The 22,371-nt window shown below is 39.5% G+C and overlaps 1 protein-coding gene across 7 annotated transcripts in view; it reads right to left on the bottom strand.

Moving 5' to 3' along the window:
• Positions 1 to 22,371, bottom strand: part of SOX5 (SRY-box transcription factor 5) — a gene marked incomplete at its 5' end in the record, with an annotated part of 291,635 nt that overhangs the window by 187,939 nt on the left and 81,325 nt on the right. The window lies entirely within an intron of this gene.

Genomic DNA, 22,371 nt, shown 5'->3' on the forward strand with positions numbered 1-22,371 from the left:
TCAGAGTGAGCCTGCCCCGTCCCTGACACGTCTGGAGAGGAAGTCGGCTTGCTCCAGAGCAGAATGAAAGGGAGACACAGTAATCAGTTAACACAGAGAACTAGGGAGTTTGGCTCAAGCGTTATCTTAAGCCTTGAACTAACCCGACAGGATATATGTACCTCGAATTTTGACTTTAATTAGACCAAATACCTGATGACCATTCTGTGATTGCGTAGCATGGCTCAACTCTAACAACATGCATGTGAAAACACCTGAGGGACAGAAATAAATTTTCACATAAAAAGTGTTGCTACCTCTGGCTTTATTCTAATACGTGGCTATGCTGTTAGGATACAAGCAGCAACAAAATCAGTGCATGGTTTAATGCAGAAGCTTTTTACTATTCACTCCTAAGTTTATTCATTTTCAAAAGGGTTCGTGCTGTTCTTCTGTCCAAAATTTGTGCACACACTTCCAACAGATTATTAATATTTACTACCAAGAATAAGAAAAGTATAAGTATGATAAATGATGCTAACCTGTACTTCTATTCCAGCATGAAGAGTTTAATAAATATGACACACCCAACCCTTGCAGTGCAGTAATAATCACCCCATGTGCACAAGAGGGAAAAATGGTTGGTTGGTTGGTTGGTTGGTTGGTTGTAAAAGAAACATTTTCTTTTATAGTTTTTTTCATACACTGAGACTTTGAAGGGCATCACTAACTATGTATCTGTGTACGTATACGGAAAAACTTTCTACTCTTACAATGACTTCAAAATTCAAGCAGGGGAAATAGATCATATTGCTTTGAACAAGGAAGCATTTTAGAAAAAAAAATGATTATGAATGAAAATATTCCTTTGTGGCTTTGTGGAATTATTCTACCTGACTTCGTAATAGAGTAAAAAACTCCTAGAGGTAGACAGGCAGCTGATCAAGTAAACTCACATATCAGGAATGGGTTGAGTATTCATTCAGTTCCCACCCAAACATCGAATCCTCTGTCAGAACTTCTCCTAGCAAGCAAAGCTTGCTCTTTGTCAGTTCCATTAAATACAAGTAGCTGAGTGATGGATTCGTGTACAGGAGCAGAGTGGCATTACGAATGCAGAACTCTGAAGAATTCTTATATCCATACCCCACTGTGTTGATTTTGCCAAAGTCACTGTTAGAATCACAGGTTAATTTACCTATGGAGAAAATAAACTTTCAAAAGATCCAAGAAAATTGTATATACAAATGTGCCAGCTTCAATTTCAAGGTCTACAAGATGGCAGAAAAATATAATAAAAACAGAGGATCAGTTTTTCTATTCTTTCAACATGTACAGCAAATCAAATCTTCCAGATCTAGACAGTGTTATAGATATGTATGAGAATGAAAATAAGAAAGATAACCCCGTACATTGAAGAACAGATAAGAATCATCAAATGCATTACCATAGTTTTGAACGATGACAAAAATTGCACTTGAGTGAGATATTACCCTCCAGCTTCATCACACTCAACGACACATTTAATGTCAGAGTAAAATTTATAGGATATTAAAGCAAACAAAACCATGTTTAAAGCAATGCTAAAGTTACTTTGGTGTTTACACACAAACCACCAGAAGTTTGCAAATTTAAACTTGACACATAGGCCTTAATCTGTTTTATAACACAAACGGCAAAATTTCTACAGAGTGCGTGCATCTTGGGTGCAGCTTTGAATTTTACTTCAGCCTTTCACTTCCTTGTCCAAGTTGTTGGGCACTACAACCTTGTTTCTACTAACAAGATACTACAAAGTAAAACATTGCAGCTGTGAGGCTACCCAAAGGATCTAGGAATTTTTATGGCCGAGAACAGTATTTGGGGGTATGTGTGCCAAGCTAGAAGTGATCAAGTCATATGTTTTAGACATAAAGCGATTCCTTTCAAAGAACAGGTTGGATTTCCTCCCACTAACACAAAACAGCGCATATATGTCTATGTAGGTGCATTAAACATTTATTTCATTATCTTCTTTTCCCCTCCATCTTTCTTCTTTGGAAGACTTCCCTGCTCATCATCAGTTATGAGATATTACCAGAGACAAATGACAATATGTAGAAGATAACCAATTTGAATATGGCAAATCTATTGTTTTCAAAATTAAAAGAAATCCAACAAAGTCCTCCTTTTAATGTAGCAGCTGAAATAGGGGTATTGCATATTCCAAAGTTAAACAGCTCAGTTTTTAATTCTTCAGCATTGTCTAGGCCATATGAAAATAGCTACCACCACTCTTCTTATTGCTGAGTATATGTAGCCCTAACTCAGAAAGTCATTTAGTATGTGCTTAATTTAAAGCATTTGTTTAAATCCACCTTTGTAAAGCATGGCCTAAGTGCCTCCAGTTTAAGTGAATTTTATGCTAAGCTAATACTGTCATAAAAAGTGGGGTTTTTTTTAAACAAAAACATTGATCAAATCTGGTTATTACAAAAGTGGTGTGAAAAGCACTGTTCTAGTATTTTAAGAAGCGCCTCTTCTAAAAGTGTTGTGTATTTGTGAAGAAGGATTGGGGAATTTAAAGAAACTCTCTTCAAAAAGCTAAATCTTAATTTACAGAAATAAAAAATAAAATGAAAAAGAGAAATGATATGAACAGGTTTTCCAGTCCATCATATTAGGAAGTGGGGCAAATTCTGCTTTTTTTGTTAAATACTCCCTTCTGTTGCCTCCACATGGGACTACTGCAGTAAACAAGAGCAGAATTGATATGTGCTATTTATACCCATAATGCCACAGTTCAACTCTTGTTTCATTAACCAAATACCACAGACAAAGGGATTTTATAATAAAAATGTGATCCACAACTAAAATTAAGTCTGGTATTAAATTATTCAGTGTGCATTACTGTCTTACTCTTCTCACTTAGATTCCAACTGCACCAAAGACAGAAATACCAGAGTTGTTTTTTGTCACCTCTCACAAAAACTCGGTTAATTAGCGTAGCACGGAGTGATGCCCCTGGTACACACGTGACAATATACACCCACACACTAATTCACTCTGCCACACTCAAACTTAATTAGGTGTGGGCCCAAGCTGCGAGGTTCCAATCCGTATCTGGAAATGCACTGTGTTGGCTATAACATAGGAGTGAGGTTGAGGCGATCCAAATTCAGGTCCCCACTCTGTTCTGCCCCCTGGCTCACATTTGCTCTCAAGCTACTTTTAGTCTATGGTCTCCGAGGCAAGAAATGCTTTTACAGTTTGCTGATACAAAACCTAACACACAGGATCCCAGTCCGAGTTTGCGCCTCACAGGGTTACTGCACCTGGCATTAAACAAACATACTGACAATACTGGGCTTAGGTGACAGTTGTCTCTTCCACAAGAAGGAATACTGTAGACCTGGAACACTCCAGTAATCCACAATATATGCTATTACCGGCTAATTAGTAAAGTGACAGAACCACTTTTCTAGAATAGTGCTGATTTTAAAACTTTGTTTAAAATAGACATTTAACAATATCAGTTTTGTTTATTTTTCTAAGGTAAGTGAAAGACATGCAGGGTTGCACTTTGCTTGAAATAAGTACTAAAGAACTATTAGAATGTAACATTCAAACATTTACATCACGTGGGAGACCAAGTCCAATTTTAAGGTAAAGCAGATCCTCCTGGTTCTGAGTTGCACTGAAAGTTGAAATGGCTTCATTATGCCCATCAGCCTCGTCTGAAAACCGGACACAGCCCTGTAAATCATTAACCCCTTTCCAAAAACTTAATAAACATCACTTTAGGTTACTTTTCTTATCTGTGAGGTTCTAGGTGGTTTTTCTTTCTTTCTTTCTTTTCGTTTCTCTGAGCGTGAAAACAAGCTATTTGCATTATATTCTTTGTGCTTTCAGGTGGAGATGTTACTCTGCTGCAAAGTGATGATGAGTCTTTCCGTGCCTGTACGCAGCAGCACTGTGCCAGCGCAGCCCCACAACATGCAGGCGTCTGCACAACAGCGCCGGGAGAACGCAGGGCTTTCTAAGCTGCCCTGATGATTTAGTGTGCAAAAGGGAGAAGCCTTACAGGAAACCGTCACTGTCCAATTTTCTTTCCCAGAACTGCTTGAAAGGAGACGGTGGCCATTCAACCTGTGGGCTCCGCTGCTTCCAGTATGGGCAGGATAAAGTGGATCAGACCTGGAAGTTTCGCTACTGGCAGGTACTGAGCAAAGAATATAGGAGCCTCAACATACGTGCCATTGGGACTTTCTGCACTGCATATATAGACGGAGACCAAACAGAACAAAAATTCTCAAGAAAAATCAAAATGCAACATTGAACTACTTGTGATATACCACTGGATTAAGTTTTCCTTCTCCTGAAATCATTCTGGAAGAAGGTTCACTTTGGCATCTGAATTGCTGAGATGGTGTTTAACTAATACACACACAGAAAGGAAAATATTCTAGAAGCTGAGAAGGGAGCGCTAGCAAGAAGAGTGTAATTTAACAGTCTGAAGCTGTCTGATATACAGTCTGAACATAACCACATTAAAGGAAACCTTGCAAACCACCAAACTGTGAGCTATCTGTACCGAACGGCACAGCAAATCCTTTTAACTACAACTCATTTTGGCTGAACCCTGTCAAGGCGAAATTAGCCCATGTTGCTTACAACTAAAATTACACACTACTGTTCCATTCAAAGCTTCCTTGCTCAAGGTCTTGCCTAGCACATTACTTACATTTACGTGTTTTTCCAAAGCGCAGTTGTCCAGAAATTGCCTCAGAACTCTACTGGCTGGAACCAGTCAGGTTTGAAAATTTATGCACAGCATTATTTTTACTATTGAGTATTATGTCTCAGCATCACGCCTCAAGTCTGCCCACCTCACCAAACAAGCGCTTCCCCACCGCAGGCTTTACACAGGTATAAAACAATTACTCCATGAGCTATGCACTGGCTGAAGGCTCTACCCCTGACCCAGAGAAGACACTTCCAAAGATGGGAAAAAGTCTAAACAGTTTAAACGATATTGGAGCCCTTCATGTAACACAACAGAGCTTCAGCAGGAGATATTCTGGGCTTCTGATCCAAAGTTCACTGACTTCCATTAACTTCAGTAGGCTTAGATAATCACTAAATAAGATCATGGTTAATAAATTTGGTTTTGCCGAATTCTTGAAAGTGTTAAAGAATTAAATTCTCCATTTTACTCACCCAGAAGAACCAACCTAACACCAGTGTAATTCAGGCACCGAGAGTCTTTGAAGGAGAGCAGCTAAAGGGAGGACACAGCACAGTATCCCTAGGTCGTCATCATCTTCCTCTTTTCTGCTGAGTTTGCCAACAAGTGTGCTGAATAGGCTGGATTGTTAAGGTTTTATTTAATATGGTTACTTCTTTTGGTTACTTCTTAGCGCCACAAGCCAGCGTGATGCCGTCATTCAATGTGATACAGTCAGTCTACGGCTCATCCGTTTCTTTGTCACCAATGGCTCTATAAATAAATATAAAAAACCCCAAACCAAAACAAAAAACCCCGCCTAAAGTACCCACTGTTCTCCTAAAAAAAGAAAGGATGCACAGAAAGTCAATCCAACCAACTTCCTATGCCCTCTGTAACTCAAGGACAGGTCTGTTTAATCTCTGTGGTTCTTTTAACCCTATGAATAGTCAACAAATTAGCTGAAATCACCTGTCACAGAAGATAAAAGACAATATTGTTCATGTTCACACACATGCTGAAAAGAAAGAAAATTTTTGGATTCTCAACTATTCTTTTCTAGCAAGCAGTCTCAACATGTCCCTCAAATATTAATTTCATGGCACAATCTCCATGGAAAGGGGTTAGGAAAGAAAGCCTAGGAATCCAACCCAAAAGTCAGATGTTCTAGCCCTCACGGCGCAGCCTGGAGATGTGAGCATTAGCTGCAGCACTCTGGTTTCTGGAGCGCTGCCAGCGCAGCCTTTGGCTTTAAGGAGTCTGGGTGACTGTGTCCTGCAACTACCGCTAGATATGTGGGAAGGAAAGTTGTACCATGCTGAGTTTGCCCTGCAGGCAAAACTTAAAAAGTCAAACTGCCTGCGTCGTAATATTGTCCCATCATATCACAATGAAATGTCATGGCACAATGCATTACACTGACTCTGAAAATGCTTCAAGATCTTTCATTTTCTCTTGGCCAAGATTATCTAAGTCTGCCTGATACAATCTGCATTTGCCATGCATATGTAGGGCAAATTTGAAGTTTAGAATTACAGTTACGATACATAATGGTTGACTGGATGGGGAGAAGTATGTTTAGGCTATTTACTTTAGACTCCTTTGTGTGTCTAAACTGGTTTCAAGGTATTTCAAGCTGGGTGGTTAAGGGTTAAGTTTCCCATAGAGTTGATGAAGTGGGGCAGGTGTTGTCAGAGCTTGAATTAGCCCACCTAAGTTAGATACATAGGGGTATAAATATCCTTCTTAAACTATGGAAGAGAAATAGTAAGTCAGAATTTTTCCATGAAGTATCCTCATCTTGTAATACAGATTTTTATGCTTCAGGGAAGGGGTTAAATGGCTTCTCCTGAACCACAGAATCCATTACCAATACTTTGATTCAATATAGCGGAAGTGGGGAAAAAGCGAGAAGGTACAGGGCAGGGGCAGTTCTACAGGAAGGAACTTCGGTCTAGAAAAAGGCTTGCAATTAACTTTTGTTATTTACCACTGTATTTCTTTCAGCTAAGTCCAAAAAAGCAGGGAGGGGGTTCTGACTAGATAGTTTGCAAACTGTTATACAGTTCTGGGAATACGATCAAAGTAAAATTCCTACATTTTACTGTTTATATTTCTTGTATTTCACAGTTGCACATGAACCTTCTTGTTCACATGAGCTTTCCTTCCACTGGCGCTCCTCAAGAGCACTGGCGGAAATCTCTAACCGGGGCAATTAACTAAGCCTCCTAAAACTATGTTCTAGCCACACTCCCTATAGTTGTAAGAACATCAAAATGTTCTCAGAATGTTCAACATACGCTTTTAAAAACAAAGATGCGACAACTGTAAAAAGTACCAATGAAAGGAAATCACTTATACAAGAGAACTAAACTAATCGACTGGTTCTCAAGCAGGAAAAACAAAAAACTGAATAGCATGCATTAAAGAAGAGTAGCATTAATTCTAAAAGGTTCATATGGTTGACTTGCTAGGATAACAGCTTGTGGTAGTATGACACAGCAACCTCAAAAGGAAATATCCCTAAAGCAGCCATGGACCTTGTCCAAATTAAAAACATCTGAACATCTTCTTGTAAGACAGGTTGCAACATGACCTTGCAGTCCAGAGTTTTTGACTGTGGAAAAAGGTGGACAGAAATGGGGTGGGGAAAAAAGTCACTTACAACTGTATGTTCTGTGGCTCCTTCACAACTTGAAAATAAAATCCACTTAGAAAGACAATAACCAAGGTAAAAATCCATTTCTTCTTTGGCACGTCAACTGGTCAGAAAACGTTAAGATTTTGGAAATTCTAAAGCAAAATTTTGAAGGAAATCACAAAGAAATATTACCTTTACTAGTGTGCATTATGTGAAGTGACCTATTTTTTTATAATACTAACATTATAGTTGCTGGTAAAGAAAACACAAAGAAAGCATGGTCTCTGCCTCAATGAGTTTATACCATATCAAATTTTAAAAAATAGTGTAAATGTCGGGCTTTGTCTTTCCTGTCCTCCACAGAAAAGCAGAAATAGGCATCGGTTTACATTAGCTTTTCACAGGAACATAAACACATGCACATGTGTACACACAGAGAGAAATATACAGTCCTAATCTTAGCTCTGTTGACTTTGTTCGTGACAGCCCACCAATGCCACATAAACGTGCTTATCTCCTGTGTTTTTCTGAAGGCGCTGAAAAATGTCATCTTCCATGACCTAGATGGGATCAGAAAAATCTAGACACAGGACCACTGACAGGCAGTCCACCTGGAGAGGAGAGAAATACTTAACTGTATCATCCAGGACACCCATCAACAGTGGACAAAGAAAGTTTTGTTCAAAGGTACCAAAACAACCACTTTATTATGGAAACCAAAAAACCCACCTCTTTTCTCACGTTGGAAGCAAATCACATTGGTACCACTGAAAACAGCTGCAGCTATTTGAATGTGTTTACTTTGAGGTATATCCATCAAAGATAGGTGGCAATAGTTAGCAGGACACAGAATTTTTTGCTTGTTTACTTGGTGAAGTTTTATCAATTTAAGCAATACATTTACCATTATAGCTTTGAATGCAAATGAGTATTTTTTCAGCTTAGCTTACAGTCCTTCCTAGACAACAAACTAAACTGAAAATGTCACTCTTCCACCAAAATAAGAACACACACACAGTGGGTCATGGCAATATGCTGATAACTTTAAATTTGCACTTTTGATTTTATGAATATAGGAACTTCAGAAGCATAGCTTACTATATACTGGGGTTAGAGATCCGTAGGAACAGTCAAGGACTGCATTTAATCTCTCATCTAACAGAAATCGCTGCTTAATTAAGAGCCTAGCAATATTCTACACTATATTGACATTGCAGTGCACTTTACATAGTAATGTCCTGTTGATATCAAATTTTCACTATTATTTTTGCTATTACTGTCCCTTTTCTTGCCTGCCTTGGAGATGCTTGTTCATGCTCGTCAAATCTAGTTAATGGATGTTAATGAGCTCTTTCAAGAATACAAGTGGAAAGATTGGAAAAGAAAATAAGAAGAAGGGGAAAATAAGATAGGGAACTGAAAGATGAAAACTGAAAGAAAAGAGGAATAAATAACCAGCGCCTGGTTTTCCTCATCTTATACGTTTTTTCTGTCAATAGTGAAAAAAAGCGATGGAGCAACCTTTCCTCTCCTCTCAAAAAACAGACTTCAGGTAAATCTTCCTCTACTTACTCCAGTCACACAAGAAACAAAAAAGACAAATGCTCTTATAAGTATCACAGGTCCCCTGAGTTCTGGGCCTCTGAAGGGCCTCCTTGGTCCCTGAGGATGGGGACAGGTTTTATGAATTCAGCAGCACGAGTATTTGTGTGCCTGCAGACTCCTCCCGCACCAGGCCAGAGCATTCCACAGCCCCCACCCTTCCTATGTGTGCTCTATCTATCTTCTGAGAGATAATAGCGTATGTAGGTATCTCTTACACCTTTGGATTGTCAAACATAAATCAGTTGGCCAAAACTACTAAATGCAAAGTCAAAGAAATTTAAATATTGACTCGAGTTGCAAAATTCAGATTTTGAATACCCCTAAAATTAGATGCGTAGGGTCAAGAGTTTAGGTTCAGTCCCTCACCCAAGGGGAAGCCAGCTGAAAAATGTGCTTACCTGTTAACTCCCAGAATGATTAGTGTGAATTGACAAGGTTTTACTACATATAGATAAGATTAATGGAACCTTTCAAGTTGCACAAAAGCCTCAAAGGTTTGGAAGTAACTTTTAATTTGAGTAAGCAAAGTAGACACACATTTTGTACGTTAAAGACACTGTGCTCTGATTCAGTCTCACTTACTTCAATTTTACACATAGATCATTTCACTGATGTCACTGGAATTACCTGTCTTTTACAACGGTGTCATGCAAAAGAGATTCAAGCTATGTGTCTGCAAGGAAAGGAACTTGCAGAAGAAAACAGACGACGAGAAAAATGGGCGTAAATTAGCCTTTGCAACATTAAGTTAACCACCATCTAATTTTAAGAAATGCCGTACCTCTAACAGTGTTCGGCACCAAGGAGACGTGATAGCTTGTTGCAGAAGCCGTGAGTCAAATGTCAATTCTGGTGCAAAAGGTGGTGGGGACGAGATGTGGAGATGGAAGGAATAAGGAAGCAGCAGCGCACCTCAGGAACCATAGACATGTCTGGCTTCAAAGTTCAGTTGTTTTTCAAGCAACTAGGGATATCTTGCAAAGTAGAAACTAAACTTGTATTGATAAATCCTTGAAAGCAAGAATATTTGACAATGCATCTTCCAGCAGGGCTTGATGCAGGTTTAAACAATGAAGTAACACAAACACTATAAATGATCAAATGAAACTGCATCAGAGTCTGAACTCTTTAATCTCCCTACAACAAAATGCTTGGATTTTGGGTAGAAAAACGTTTCCATCATAGTGTATCTTTTGTTTATTTGAATTTTCAATCACTTCAGTTTGTTTTTCAAAAAAGCAGTATTTTATAGGAAGTACCTGCTTTGATCTAATGGCATTCCTGCCCAGTAGCAGCTTCTGTGAAATCTGAATTTTAGATTAATATATCATTGATTAAATTCTTACATTAAGGAAATTATGTTAAACTCTCTACTAAAATGTGTCTGGTATACCACTGTAGCTTCAGTATTTATCCATGCAGTATGAGAGAGACAGCAGAATTCAAGATAAGCAGCCACAGCTCCTGCTAACGCTAGTAGCAATAGTAGTTGCGTGTATGTATGTATGTATGTAATTTGGTTCTACATATCGACAGCCTCCTGTGCACAGATGCATACTTCATAACTAGTATTCCAGATTTTAATACTAAATGGGACCTTCGGTAATCATTTCACATTTAACTGAAAAATACTACAATTGTTTAGTAAAGGATGGGAAATTTGAGGAAGTTGCTTCATCTCCTACTTAAATGGTAGCACTGTTTGAGAAGAATGATAATAATGATGGCTCACCCAAAGACTGATGCATATGAATACAGTTATTTCATAAAGAATTCAAAACTTCTCTAGGAAGACATTAATGTGGAGGCCTTCAAAAACAGCCACAACTGTACTGGAATTTAGGATACTGCTCAGACAGCTGCAATTCTGTATTACAGGCTGAACATGCCAAAAAGCAGAGATACATTTTAAAGGTGGAAATGAGATCAGCACCTGCCCTGCTGAATTAGACGGTACTTCAGCACCTGACATTTCCTTTTTATCTGTCATATAATTACTAAAGTTTTTGGCTTCTTTTCTTTTCTTAAATAATAAAATTCTTCATGCAAGCATAAGAATGAAGAGTGAAAGGAAAAGAATTATACTGGTATTATTTGGGGAGTATTTCCTATTTTAACAGAATTTTCTTGAAGAAATTAGAAACTGAAAGATAATGAAAAATCTTAAGAAATAAGGTTTCAAATTTGAAGTCTTTATTTTACTACAAGATATAGAAACAGTGACCTTATTTATGTGGGAGACAGACAATACAAAGCATGATTTTTTGAAGGATTCCTTTTATTTGGCTACCTGACACTTGAAATCATCTGTGGTCTGCTGAGAAAAAGATTACCTATAGTCACTTTTTAAGTACATCCTTTTCCTAGGAACATGCAAAAGAATGCCTGAATAATCCTTTCCAGTGTTTTAAGGACGGCTTGCAACATAAGTCAAGAGAGCAGCCTCAGTTCTATACCAGTTGAAAATCTGGCCAGACAACTGTAATGAGTGGAAACCTTAAAGGCACAGAAAGCCTTCCTTGTCAGGATGCAGATCCGTGTAACCCACAAGTGCTATCTGACTCTGAAGCACTGGTAATGGACTATAGATCCCGACCACATAGGACTAAGCCACATTAGAGAGTGCCTACTGAAATCAATAACATGTATCCAATTTATGATTTTTTTCCCCTACAATTCTTAAGGCTACATGTGTATGCCATTAATCTAACAATTGAAAGGTATTTTAAATATTTTCATTACAAGGTACCTTCATTACAAGGTAACCTTACCAAGGTAATGTTAACACTAGTTATGAAAATTAAATGTACATTGAGGCAAAGGAGAAAAAAGAGACCAGTGCTTCTAAAAAGGAGGCTTTATTTTTGGCAATAAAAATTTAGAGCTCCCCCTCTTCCTCCCTCCCAAACCCTCAGGTTGATTCATCTCTCATTCAAATTTAAAATGCACAGAGAGGCTGCAACAAACCCACAGAAGATTGATATGCACTGCACTCCACACATGGTTTAGCTCTTTATTCCAAAGTCTGGCATGATGATGTTGGGTTTTGTGATATTATTATTTCAATATATAATAAACAGGGTTCGATATAAAAACAGTGCAATGCAAGTCCCCTTTAAAAAAAATACAAATTGTTACTATAGCGCTTTGAGAGAAAGGGAGCGAGAGATTCACAATGCAGGCTCAGAACTTGGCAACCTGTAAAAGTGCCCAGTCGAAAATTACTAACAGCTGGAGATGACAGTTGTTTTAACAGCTGAGCTGACAGGATTAATTTAAATGCACTGAAATCAAAAGTAGATAACACCTGTTTAGTCTTCCAGGGCCATTCGACAAGGTAGGCCAAAGGAAAAAAGCAGAGCCAGAGCCGTCTGCAGGAGCATGTGCGCGTGCATGTATGTATGCATGTCTGTATGTGCATGCACATGTGTGCCTCCCCCTCCTCTTTTCTCCCCCTCCCTCTGCGAAGGACAGACGGACTTCAGAAAAGAATGACATACTTTTGAAGGCTGGATGTGCGGGGGAGATCGGTGGCTTGTCACACAATAACAGAGAGGCTAACCCCCGTCAGCTTGAAACATCTGGTTCCCATTGTGCCCACCCTCCTGCTCACCCTTCTTCCCCTTCTCTTATCCAAGGTCTTTGACCCAAACCCAACAATGGATAAAGATCACCGGATTTTAAAGCTGCAGCTTCTCACTCCTGCATCCCAGCGATCCTCCTGGGTTAATTAATGCATTCTCTTTGAGCTCCGAGTCACTAAAGCTCCCACACGCTCCCTCCCACCCGCCTCTTCCTCAAACTAAAAACAAAACAAAAAATTCCTCACCTTCTTGCCATGCCAAAGCTTGTAACTCGCATGTCCATAAAACAAATAAATAAGTTCTACAAGGCACGTGAGGAAAAGCACGTGAAACAGCAAGAAATTTTTTATGTGGCAGGCAAGGACAGGATGATTTTATGTTTGCCTCTACGGTTACCGTCCTCTGCTCCAGCGTGCGCGTGGTGTCCTGCGCCACGAGGACTGCAAGCCCAGAGGACAACAGCTTGACGTACCAGCACAGCCCTTGCTCCAGGTAAGAGCACCAAGAGATTCAACAAGGAGATTTGTCTGGTCCAGGAACGGAGAATCGAGGAGGAGGCATGGAAACCAAATCTTTTGCAAGTAGTGGAACTCCTGCACAAAGCTACAGTGCCAACTTCACATTGCACAACAACCCTACAGGCCCAACTCTGCAGCTGCTCCGCTTGCAGAAATCCCATTGAGGCAAAAGTGAGCTCTGCCTGTGAGGAAGCTACTGAATTCAGGCCAAAGGCTTCCAAACTCAACCTGCAATCTCATTTCTGGTTAGGCAGACAAATGGAGCTGAGTTGTAACAGACACATATTTCCAGCCAGCTTGTTTCCTCAGACCTATGTCTAGTCCTTTCTTGTAAGCATGGCCACTGTCAGGCTGCATCTCCCAAGCAGTAATTAAATTTCACCACTGTGAAGAAGTACACAGTTACTATTATCAACCATGCTTTAAAAACACAGAACTCGGACACAGAGAATGAAGTTTCACGTGGAAAACCTGTGAAAAAAAGCCCCACAAAACAAAACCCACAAGAATCTGTATTTTCTGACTCTGCTCCGTGCTTTTAGCCACAGAACCAATCTTTCCTCTTTGCATTCCTCCAGGGATAAAAAAAATAGCTCTACAGTTCGTACGACGATGCTGCAGCTGTATACTTCATAAAACAAAAGGCTGCGTTCAGCTCTTCCTTCGTGTTCCACAACCCTTCAGCAGGACGAAGGTGAACTGAAAAGCTCACGTGCTCACTTCAGCTAACTGCAAGCCTATCCACCGCGCTGTCACTTCCATATCAAAGCCCGGTTGGCACCTTCGGTTTTCATAGTTGAAGAAAGAAAAAAGTGTTCAATAGAATGGTTCAGAAAATGTTTGATTCATTGATATCAAAAGCCAGAGCATCACAGATATTCTCGGTTACAGCATTAACCCTTGCCAGAAAGAAAAAGAGAAAGAAAACCATCCACGGTAGTTTTCTCTTTGCCGCAGGTTTCAGCGTACTCAGCTCGTATTCTCCTTGCGTTCCCAGCCACTAAAGCTCCCACACGCTCCCTCCCACCTTCCTCTTCCCCAAACAGCACGGAGCTTCATATAGGCTAATTCACTGTGCCAAGAAAAACAGAACAATTCTTTACTAAGCTGCATCTATATTTACTCATTTCAGAATTTCAAGTCCTCTTTTAGCATTTATTGTCCAGGTAAAACTATCTGGAAAAATGTAAATATTAATGGCAATTCTGACAGGAGAAAGAAGACCCAAATGCACCTCTCAGGTGTGGGCTCTGCACGCAACAAATTTAGGTAAAACCGCAATCAGCACCGATTTACCTAAACAAGTTCAAGTCTGAGTCTAAAATTGTCTTCATTTTGTTTCGCAAGAAAATGCCGAGACACTTCAAAACTCAAGTCACGTGAACTTTCTCTACAGGGTACAATTCGGACACTAAATTCATTTTAACGAAGCTGTGGAGTGCCTTGTGATGGACTGTACATGAGTTTTACTACTGCAACCTAGCTTATATGTGAGAGGATTTACTGCACAGTGCCGTGTTGCCCATCTTGCCACCTTTGTCTCCAGGTCAGGAAAGCTATACTAAAAGACAGACACCAACACCAGTTCTCACCTACTCCTGGGTAGGAAAGGGAAGAACTTCAGCCTAATGAAATATAAAACTTTCTTACTTGCTGAAGCATCGAACATTTCCAGCAAATGAACCTTGAGATTCCCAATACGTTACTAAAATATTGGGCTAATACCAGAGGGCATTTTCCCTGTTATTTTTCACGTCCACAAACCTCTGCACGTCTGGATTCTGGCCAAGTCTGGAAACAGAAGTGCCAAGGAACATGCGAGAGGCTGTTCTCCTGACAATTCCAATTTGGCTGGTTGCTGGAAGTGACAGAAATCCCCAGAGAAAACCAGAGCTAACGAGAGTTCACTGCCCGATATGCAGACACAAGATCCTTACTGTCTATCACAAAAAAAAAAATTAAAAAAAAAAAAAATCAGGAAATATTCCAAAGATGGCAGAAAAAAAATTGGAATAAAATGGGGAGAACATATATTTTAAAAAATAAAGAACCCCTCTACTCCTTATAAACACACATCAAATGAAGTAGCAGCAGTGGTAGTTGTAGTAGCAGTAATAATGATGATGATGATGTCAGGAAGGCACAATCACCATTGCTTGTACTCATACTTCATTCTTACAAATTTTATAAAATCTATCTGCACTTCTAAATCATTAATTTTCCATTAATATTTACAGAAAAAAAATTTCTTGCTTTTTAAAGGTTTTTTTCGAAGTTTTCAGTCTACCGGGCATGCGATGATAATTGCTGCTCTGTTCTGCTTAATGATAGAGTCCTTTCCCTGTACAAAATAAGAAGCAGTTTCTTCCCCGCTTTTTATTTCTTTACACAACTCAGAGGCTCAAAGAAGATAATTACAAACAATGCCTGAAGAATGGTTCAGTTAATGTTAATTTATACAACAAACTAATTACTACCAAATGGTAAAAAATCACATGTGGAAGTTCCTGTCTCCCACGCACACAGCTAAACCAGCAGCCATCTGTCTCAGCCCGGGAGCTCTCAGTGACAACCGAGGAAAGCAAGGCAAAGGATGAATCCAGATACACTAGCTGCTTCTTCTGACACAAAATCATGGCATTTAAACACCAGGCTCTGTATGGTGATCTTAGCAGTGGCGGTTTTTTCCTTTCATTTATAAAACAAACAAACAAAGTACTGGCATCTATAACTACCTCTCTATCTAAATTTTATCTCAATCCCAAGAACTTAAGATGAGGTCTAAAATACCTCCATCTATCAGCTGTAATTCTTCCTCCTGGGAATTTCTATACAATACGCTTATAACGTCTTTAACATACTGCCTATCAGAAAGCATGAGGTGATTCTTTGAATCTGGTTACAGTATGTTAGACATCACGATGCAAAAATGTGCTTTGTTTCAACATTTTTTTCACAACCTGAGAAAGCAATTTTCTCCAAAACCTTGAAAAATCAAAGTCAGTACAATTGTTAAACACTTTTATGGGATGCTCATTAAAAACTGACAGGGAGAAAATAGCTAGGGACAAATCCTGAAGCATTTGTTCAGTTTAAAGTCTCATTGAATTCGATGTGAGTGTTACTTTATTGAGGACTTCAATACCAGATCCTTTACATGAGTAAGGACCTTGGCATTTTGACTGTTAATTATTCTCTGATTAGCTCGCATCTAGTGAAACAAACTAAACACAGCATTATCCCCTAAGCTCTGTTCAAGAAATCTCAACTCCAATATTCTCCTCTCCCTGTGAGATCAGAACTCCAACAGTCATCAAAGAAAGTGCTGTACATGAATAGGAGCAAAATATCAGAGTTTAGATTCACAGTATAGAATTCAGAGGAGAAGGTTTTTTCCCTAACAATAAAAACTTACAAATCTTTCTATGTTTGAATATAAGGCAAAATTCTCATATTGCAGAATGGCCTCTACATATCTTAGAGCAGGGCCCCCCCTCTTATGTTTATGTGAATCTCACACCAGTGCTAAAGTGCAGCCTTATGACTTTATTAGAAAGAGACAAACTAGGATAAGGTAAAGACTGAAGATCTTTTAGTACAGACTAAATGTCTATGGATTTCTGTTTCTGAGTATGTATCTTTTCACAAAGAAAGAATATGTTTCAGATGGCCTGAAACGATCACAGAGGAGGAGCAAGTGTTACAGCAATTTAAAACAAGGTCCCTGTTAATCTCATATTCATGAAGTAACACAGTCATTATTTCTACATGGCAAGAACAGTATCGACAGTTTAAATGAAGTAAACAAGAGGGGATCACAAGAGAATCTACACAGCCAAACAATAATGCCTAATTATTCCTCATTCATAGTCCTTAACAGAATTATGATATATTAAAAAAAAAATTACAGGGAAGTGATTCTTGCATACAGCCAAGAGCATAAAATTTTACATGATAAAATATATTCACTGAAGTGAAGGAGGAAGAAGTAATTTTCCTGTCGCTTAGCCCTGTTTCATCTAATCTTTTTTTACCATTACGTTACATCATCAAGAGCTGTTTTCTATGAATGGGAACTTAGAATCCTTCATAAGGATTTCACTTTGTTTCACAATGTTCTCACTTTTTTTAGGTGCATATTATCAAAGATTAGATACTATTTAAGTTTTCATTCCTCTTTTAGAGTGGGGGGGAGGGAAATCACAATCCCAGTATAGCAAGAACTGGACTTTGCTTTAACAAGTGAACTCCAAGAGCTTTCGACAGGGAGCTTGTGTGTGAAACGAACCACTGAGCGCTGTACCAGTGAGCGGGATGAGACAAAAAAGGAAGGGTCATTCACTACAGTGTGTGTTGCAGAAAAACCTGTGTCTGAGGGGATGCTTGGGACATCTTGCAGTCCTTGGGCTGTGACTGACGTCAGGCCTCTTCCCTCCTTTTTCACCCCAAGTAGCCTCAAGCAGCTCTCACAGCCAAAAGTCTGCCTCTAATTTTAGTTCTTACTCCTGGCACATGTTGTGTCCTAGATCACTGAAAGCCTTGAATTAATACACCAAGACCCAGTATTAAGCTAAAGAACTAACAGCTTTATGGAATGCATTCAGCCTGCAAGGAAAGCTACCTGGGATTGCCTAAACAATCCTAATGTTCTCTTCTACTAGGAACAAGACTTGCAAAAAAAAAAAAAAAAAAAAAAAAAAAAAGAAATGATCAAACGAACAAATCCCCACTAGTATTTTCCCTATCCCAAGATTAATCGGATTGCAAGAGTGCATCCTAAGGAAGAAGAGGTCTGAAGAATAGTACAGTGCATCTTTTAACCTCCTCTTAAAGAGCTATACTGAAAAGCTTACAAAAATTGTCTCCCCATTTCGTTTTCCCACAATGGTGCCTGTATATGCAAATGCAGAAGGCATCTTCATTCTTCTCCTCTTGATGCTTTTTCACCTGTCTTTATGTCTACAGGGACCTGTCTACCGAAAGAGCTGAAGCAGATGAGTTAAAAAATGGCCATACACTGCATCTCATTTGCTCCTGAAAATACTTAGGAGTGTGGTGGTTGGTAGATTTAGTCTGATTTGTGGTGAACATTTATAATGTCCAATATAAGCAGGTCAATCATTAGCGAAGACATGTGAGAAACCAAGGATGAAACTGAACTGGCAGCTGATCTCCCTCCCTCCCTCCCTCCCTCCCTCCCTCTCTCTTTCATGGCAGTTTGCTCCATGCTATATTTAAGGCAAAAGGCCAGGACAAAATGAACAACAAACAAAAGACTGTACATTAGAAAAACTGGGAAAATTTTGCAGTCTGGCAATGTAAGAAAGCACCTCTGATTTTGTTGTCATTTTGTCTTCTGTGGGCCCCCCCTATTTTAAAATATTGGGTCATGCACACTGTGTAAAATTCACCGAGCGCTGTGTTCCCCCTTTCAGTAACCAGTCCAGCAACAAAATACTGGTGAAAATGGTCATGTAATAACATGATCATCTCAAAAGTACTGCATCTTTTTTTCAGCAGAAAGAACAGGTTATAGCCTAAACCCCTATGTCATGTATATTATTCATCTAATAATTTTATGGTTAGTTACAGAATTACTCCCAATGATAGCTTCTTAATTCCCCTGAACTCAGATAGGATTGGCTTGGCCAAACTTGTAAAGGAAGAATGCATTTTGCCTGGATGTGCGTCCCATACCCCAAAGCTTCACAGGAGCTGTGTATCAATTAGATGACACAGCAAGAGGAAATGCATAAAAAAGACTTAAAATAAAATAATCTTCAGTGAAATGTCTCCACATTTAGTTAAACAGCATTGCTGATTAAGGCTGTACATGAGCTCAGTGTGGAATCCAGAATTGTTGCAGCTGAAAATCATTAGCGAAAGCCTGCTGTCCTCTGCTTTCATCTTCATATATTAATTTCACATACAAGGAAAAGGAACTATTTGGAAATACGTTGCTTTATTTAAGTCTAGTGTATAGACATCCCAGCAAAAATACATTAATGTGCTTTACACTTTGCAACAAGACAGTGATCTTACAGGATTCGAGTGAATACACAGTAATGACTACAGTTGAAACCATTTTTCTGCTTAGTTGTTGACTTTTTTGCCTTTTTTTTTTTTCCCCCTGGTGCCTGACTCTGTGGGAGATAAGACGCTCAGTTACTGAAATGGGATATGTGTTGTGGGCAAAACAGAAAAGGAAGAAAAAAAAAGAAGTTTAGCAAAAAAAGATCAAGGATGCATACAAAACTGAGAGGTTTTTTTCTTCTTCCATGCGATCTTTGTCTCTAGACTATTTACCTTGAGATTGTGTGGGCTAATCTACAGTACAAAACTAATGCAACATTCCAAGCTGTACTGGAAAAACAGGACACTTGGATAACCACTTCCAAGTCGGGAGACACACTTTCCTTTCTGATAAAGTACTTGGACACCAGTTGTAACTTTAGCACTATATAAAGCCATGATCATTCTTGCTTGTTGGCAGAGCAACACAATAACTGGTTTTGGGGGTTTTTTTGAGGTGGGAAGGAAACTTCCTCTTGGGCATATGGGCTGGGCCTTTGCAATTACACTTCCTAGATATTTCAAAAAGATTTATGAGTAATGGCCAAGTAGCACATCCCATACACAACCAATCGCAGGCATGGATAAAAACACTGTTGGACTTCAGATCCTCTTCTAGCTGTCATCTCCTGTGCTTCTATTATTTATTCGGAGAGTCAATAATTTAATTAATTATTGCTAAAAGGCTCAGATGAACAACTGAGGTTCATATCCCTCCTTGTATGTTGCAGCATATGAACACGTGTCCTAAACTGGTATTTCTCCCTGACAGGAAGAATCTAGCTCTGCATGTCACACATCCGTGGCTCTCCTTCCTTGTGCTGTACAAACTAGTACTTTCTATACCTTCAAAAGGCAAGTCTGCATGCTAAATCATCGTGCACTGTATTACTTAGATACAAGTATCTCACCATCCAGGAAATCTAAGCTCCTAGCAATTAATGACTGCACAGATGTTGTTGTTGTTACTACCTTTCAGTTCTCTTAATAATGCTCTTTCTAGGAACAGGCATAATCCCTGTCTGTATAGGGATAAAAAAAAAAACAGTTCACATTGGGTTCTTTGCAAATTCTGTATATTGTGTCAAATGTTGCCTTCTTAAAGCTCTTGCCATATTCAGCAGGAGTTGTGAACTTACATCTGAGAGCAGAATCTGGCCCACATCATTCTGAAGTGTCTATTAACTCTCCCACACTCAGAAATAAATCAAGACGAGGTTCCTCTCAAACACAATGAGCCTGCAATATAAACCACACTGCTCACAACGGGGAAACCAGGGATTCAGCTTCAGTCATATGGTTCTCTCTTCCTCCCTCCGACTCGCATCAGTAAAAAGCAGAAGAGGGCAGAAGGATCATTAAATCCCAGGATGTGGCCTGTGCAGGGCCCAACCAGCGCGCAAGCCAGCAGGAGCCACAGAAGGTGTGCGCGCTCCCTCTTTCAAAAACACCAGAGCTGAGGCGGGCAGTGCTACATCTCATTCCCGCTCTGCTCGCTTTGAAATTAATCATTTTCCTCCAAGTTGAACGTTCCTCCTCCCCACCCCCACCCCCACTTCTTCCTTGCACAAACTTGGGAGCAACCGCTCCTATTTACACTGGGCCACAACCCCGTGTTGCCACCTGTCAATCAGAGCTCCATTTGTCTTCAGGAGGGTGAATAAAGAGGAGGGGGAAGGAAGAAAGCGGGAGGACCTCTGCATTGATCAAAAATGTTTGGGGCGGAAAGGAGGGGGGAGAAAGAGGGAGAGAGAGATGGAGATAGATTAGAGGGTAACAAAACTAGAGAGGAAGATAAACAGAGCCAAAAAGAAAAATGTCCTTTGTTCATTTAAATGGCTCTCTGCTCCCAAGTCCTCTGCATGACTAATGCCACGCTGTGGTGTGTAAACCTCTTGGGCACATAACACAAACAAAGCATAACTCGGCCTGAACAAACAAAGGCCTAAGCAACAGTGATTGAATTCATCTTAAAACAACAAATCAATTCTTCCCTATTAATGCCCTAAATACCAGCGTAGGAGCACTGTCCTGTTGTAATAAACAGCCATGTGTTCAATTACCGTCTGTTTTCCCAACTACTGCTCTCTTCAGTAATTACACCATGCAATGCATTCTACATTGACATGATATTAATGTGCTGGGAGGAGAGATCTTAAATACGAATTAAATCAAGGCTAAAGATCTCAGAAAGCCTTACCGAGTCACACAAGTGCTAACAGGGCGTTCTTCAGCAGAAAGCACAGACTGATTTTCCTCTTCGTTCACTTCTTACTTTCATCCCTTGGCTAAAATAATTAAAACGCAAGCTTGAAAGAACTCTATTGCCCCAAAGACTGCCATGGTAAACCTTTCATAAGCTCTCAAAATGTCCACTTCACCTGTACAAGACCACTGCTCAATAAGGAGCGTTTCATAAGTATCAGCTTATGTCACATCAGCTAAACAGCAATGACAAAACCCCGCAACAACAGACAGGTGACAACAAAGCGAGGCAAGAAAAACAAAAGCAGAAAACTTTCTGGACTGAGACAAATACAGGAGAATAAAAGTTTAAGAAAAGGTTTCTTACCCTTTTGCACAACCGTCAAACAACTTCTATTGACTACTGAATAGCACACAGCAAACAGACCAAACAAAAGATATGATGAAAGACGTATTTACTTGTACAGGGCTCCTTCCCCCCACCTCAACCTTTCTTTCCATTTCATATACACCCACACTGCACCGTTTGCATTGTGTTGTTAAATAACCAATAGCAACCCAGATGAAACAGTGGAAGGGTTTCTATGATGCTGTCAAGCACCAGACAGATGCTTGGCAGTGTCAATATGGTTCTTTACATTTGGGTTGTGCCAAGGTTTGAAATGAAAAATAAAATAGGAATAATAATAATAATACTGAGAGAGAGAGAGAGAGAGAGATGGCAATGAGTTAGTGCACGGTCATGCAATAAATTTTTAAATCAATGGAGTATCGTCCTACCTGCTGGGGTTTACTTCAACAATTTGAACTGTTATGGAAACAGATAAATAAAGCTTTGCTTTTTGCCTGCGTACTGGATTGCAAGAATTTTAATAGAAAGCAAAATCAAATTCTGGGGGTGTAACGGCTGCAGATTTTTAGGTCCTCTAGAATAGACTCATAGGTTTCTGCTGCAAAGACATGCCAAGTATGCCTAGCATATGAAGTATGACAAACTTCCAAAATCTGTTTCAAAATAAAATGCCCTAGGTGCTGCAAAACTTTTCTGACTGAGGCTTCAGA

This window comes from Platalea leucorodia (genome assembly GCF_965183815.1).
Source record: "Platalea leucorodia genome assembly, chromosome: 4".
Lineage (NCBI taxonomy): Eukaryota > Metazoa > Chordata > Aves > Pelecaniformes > Threskiornithidae > Platalea > Platalea leucorodia.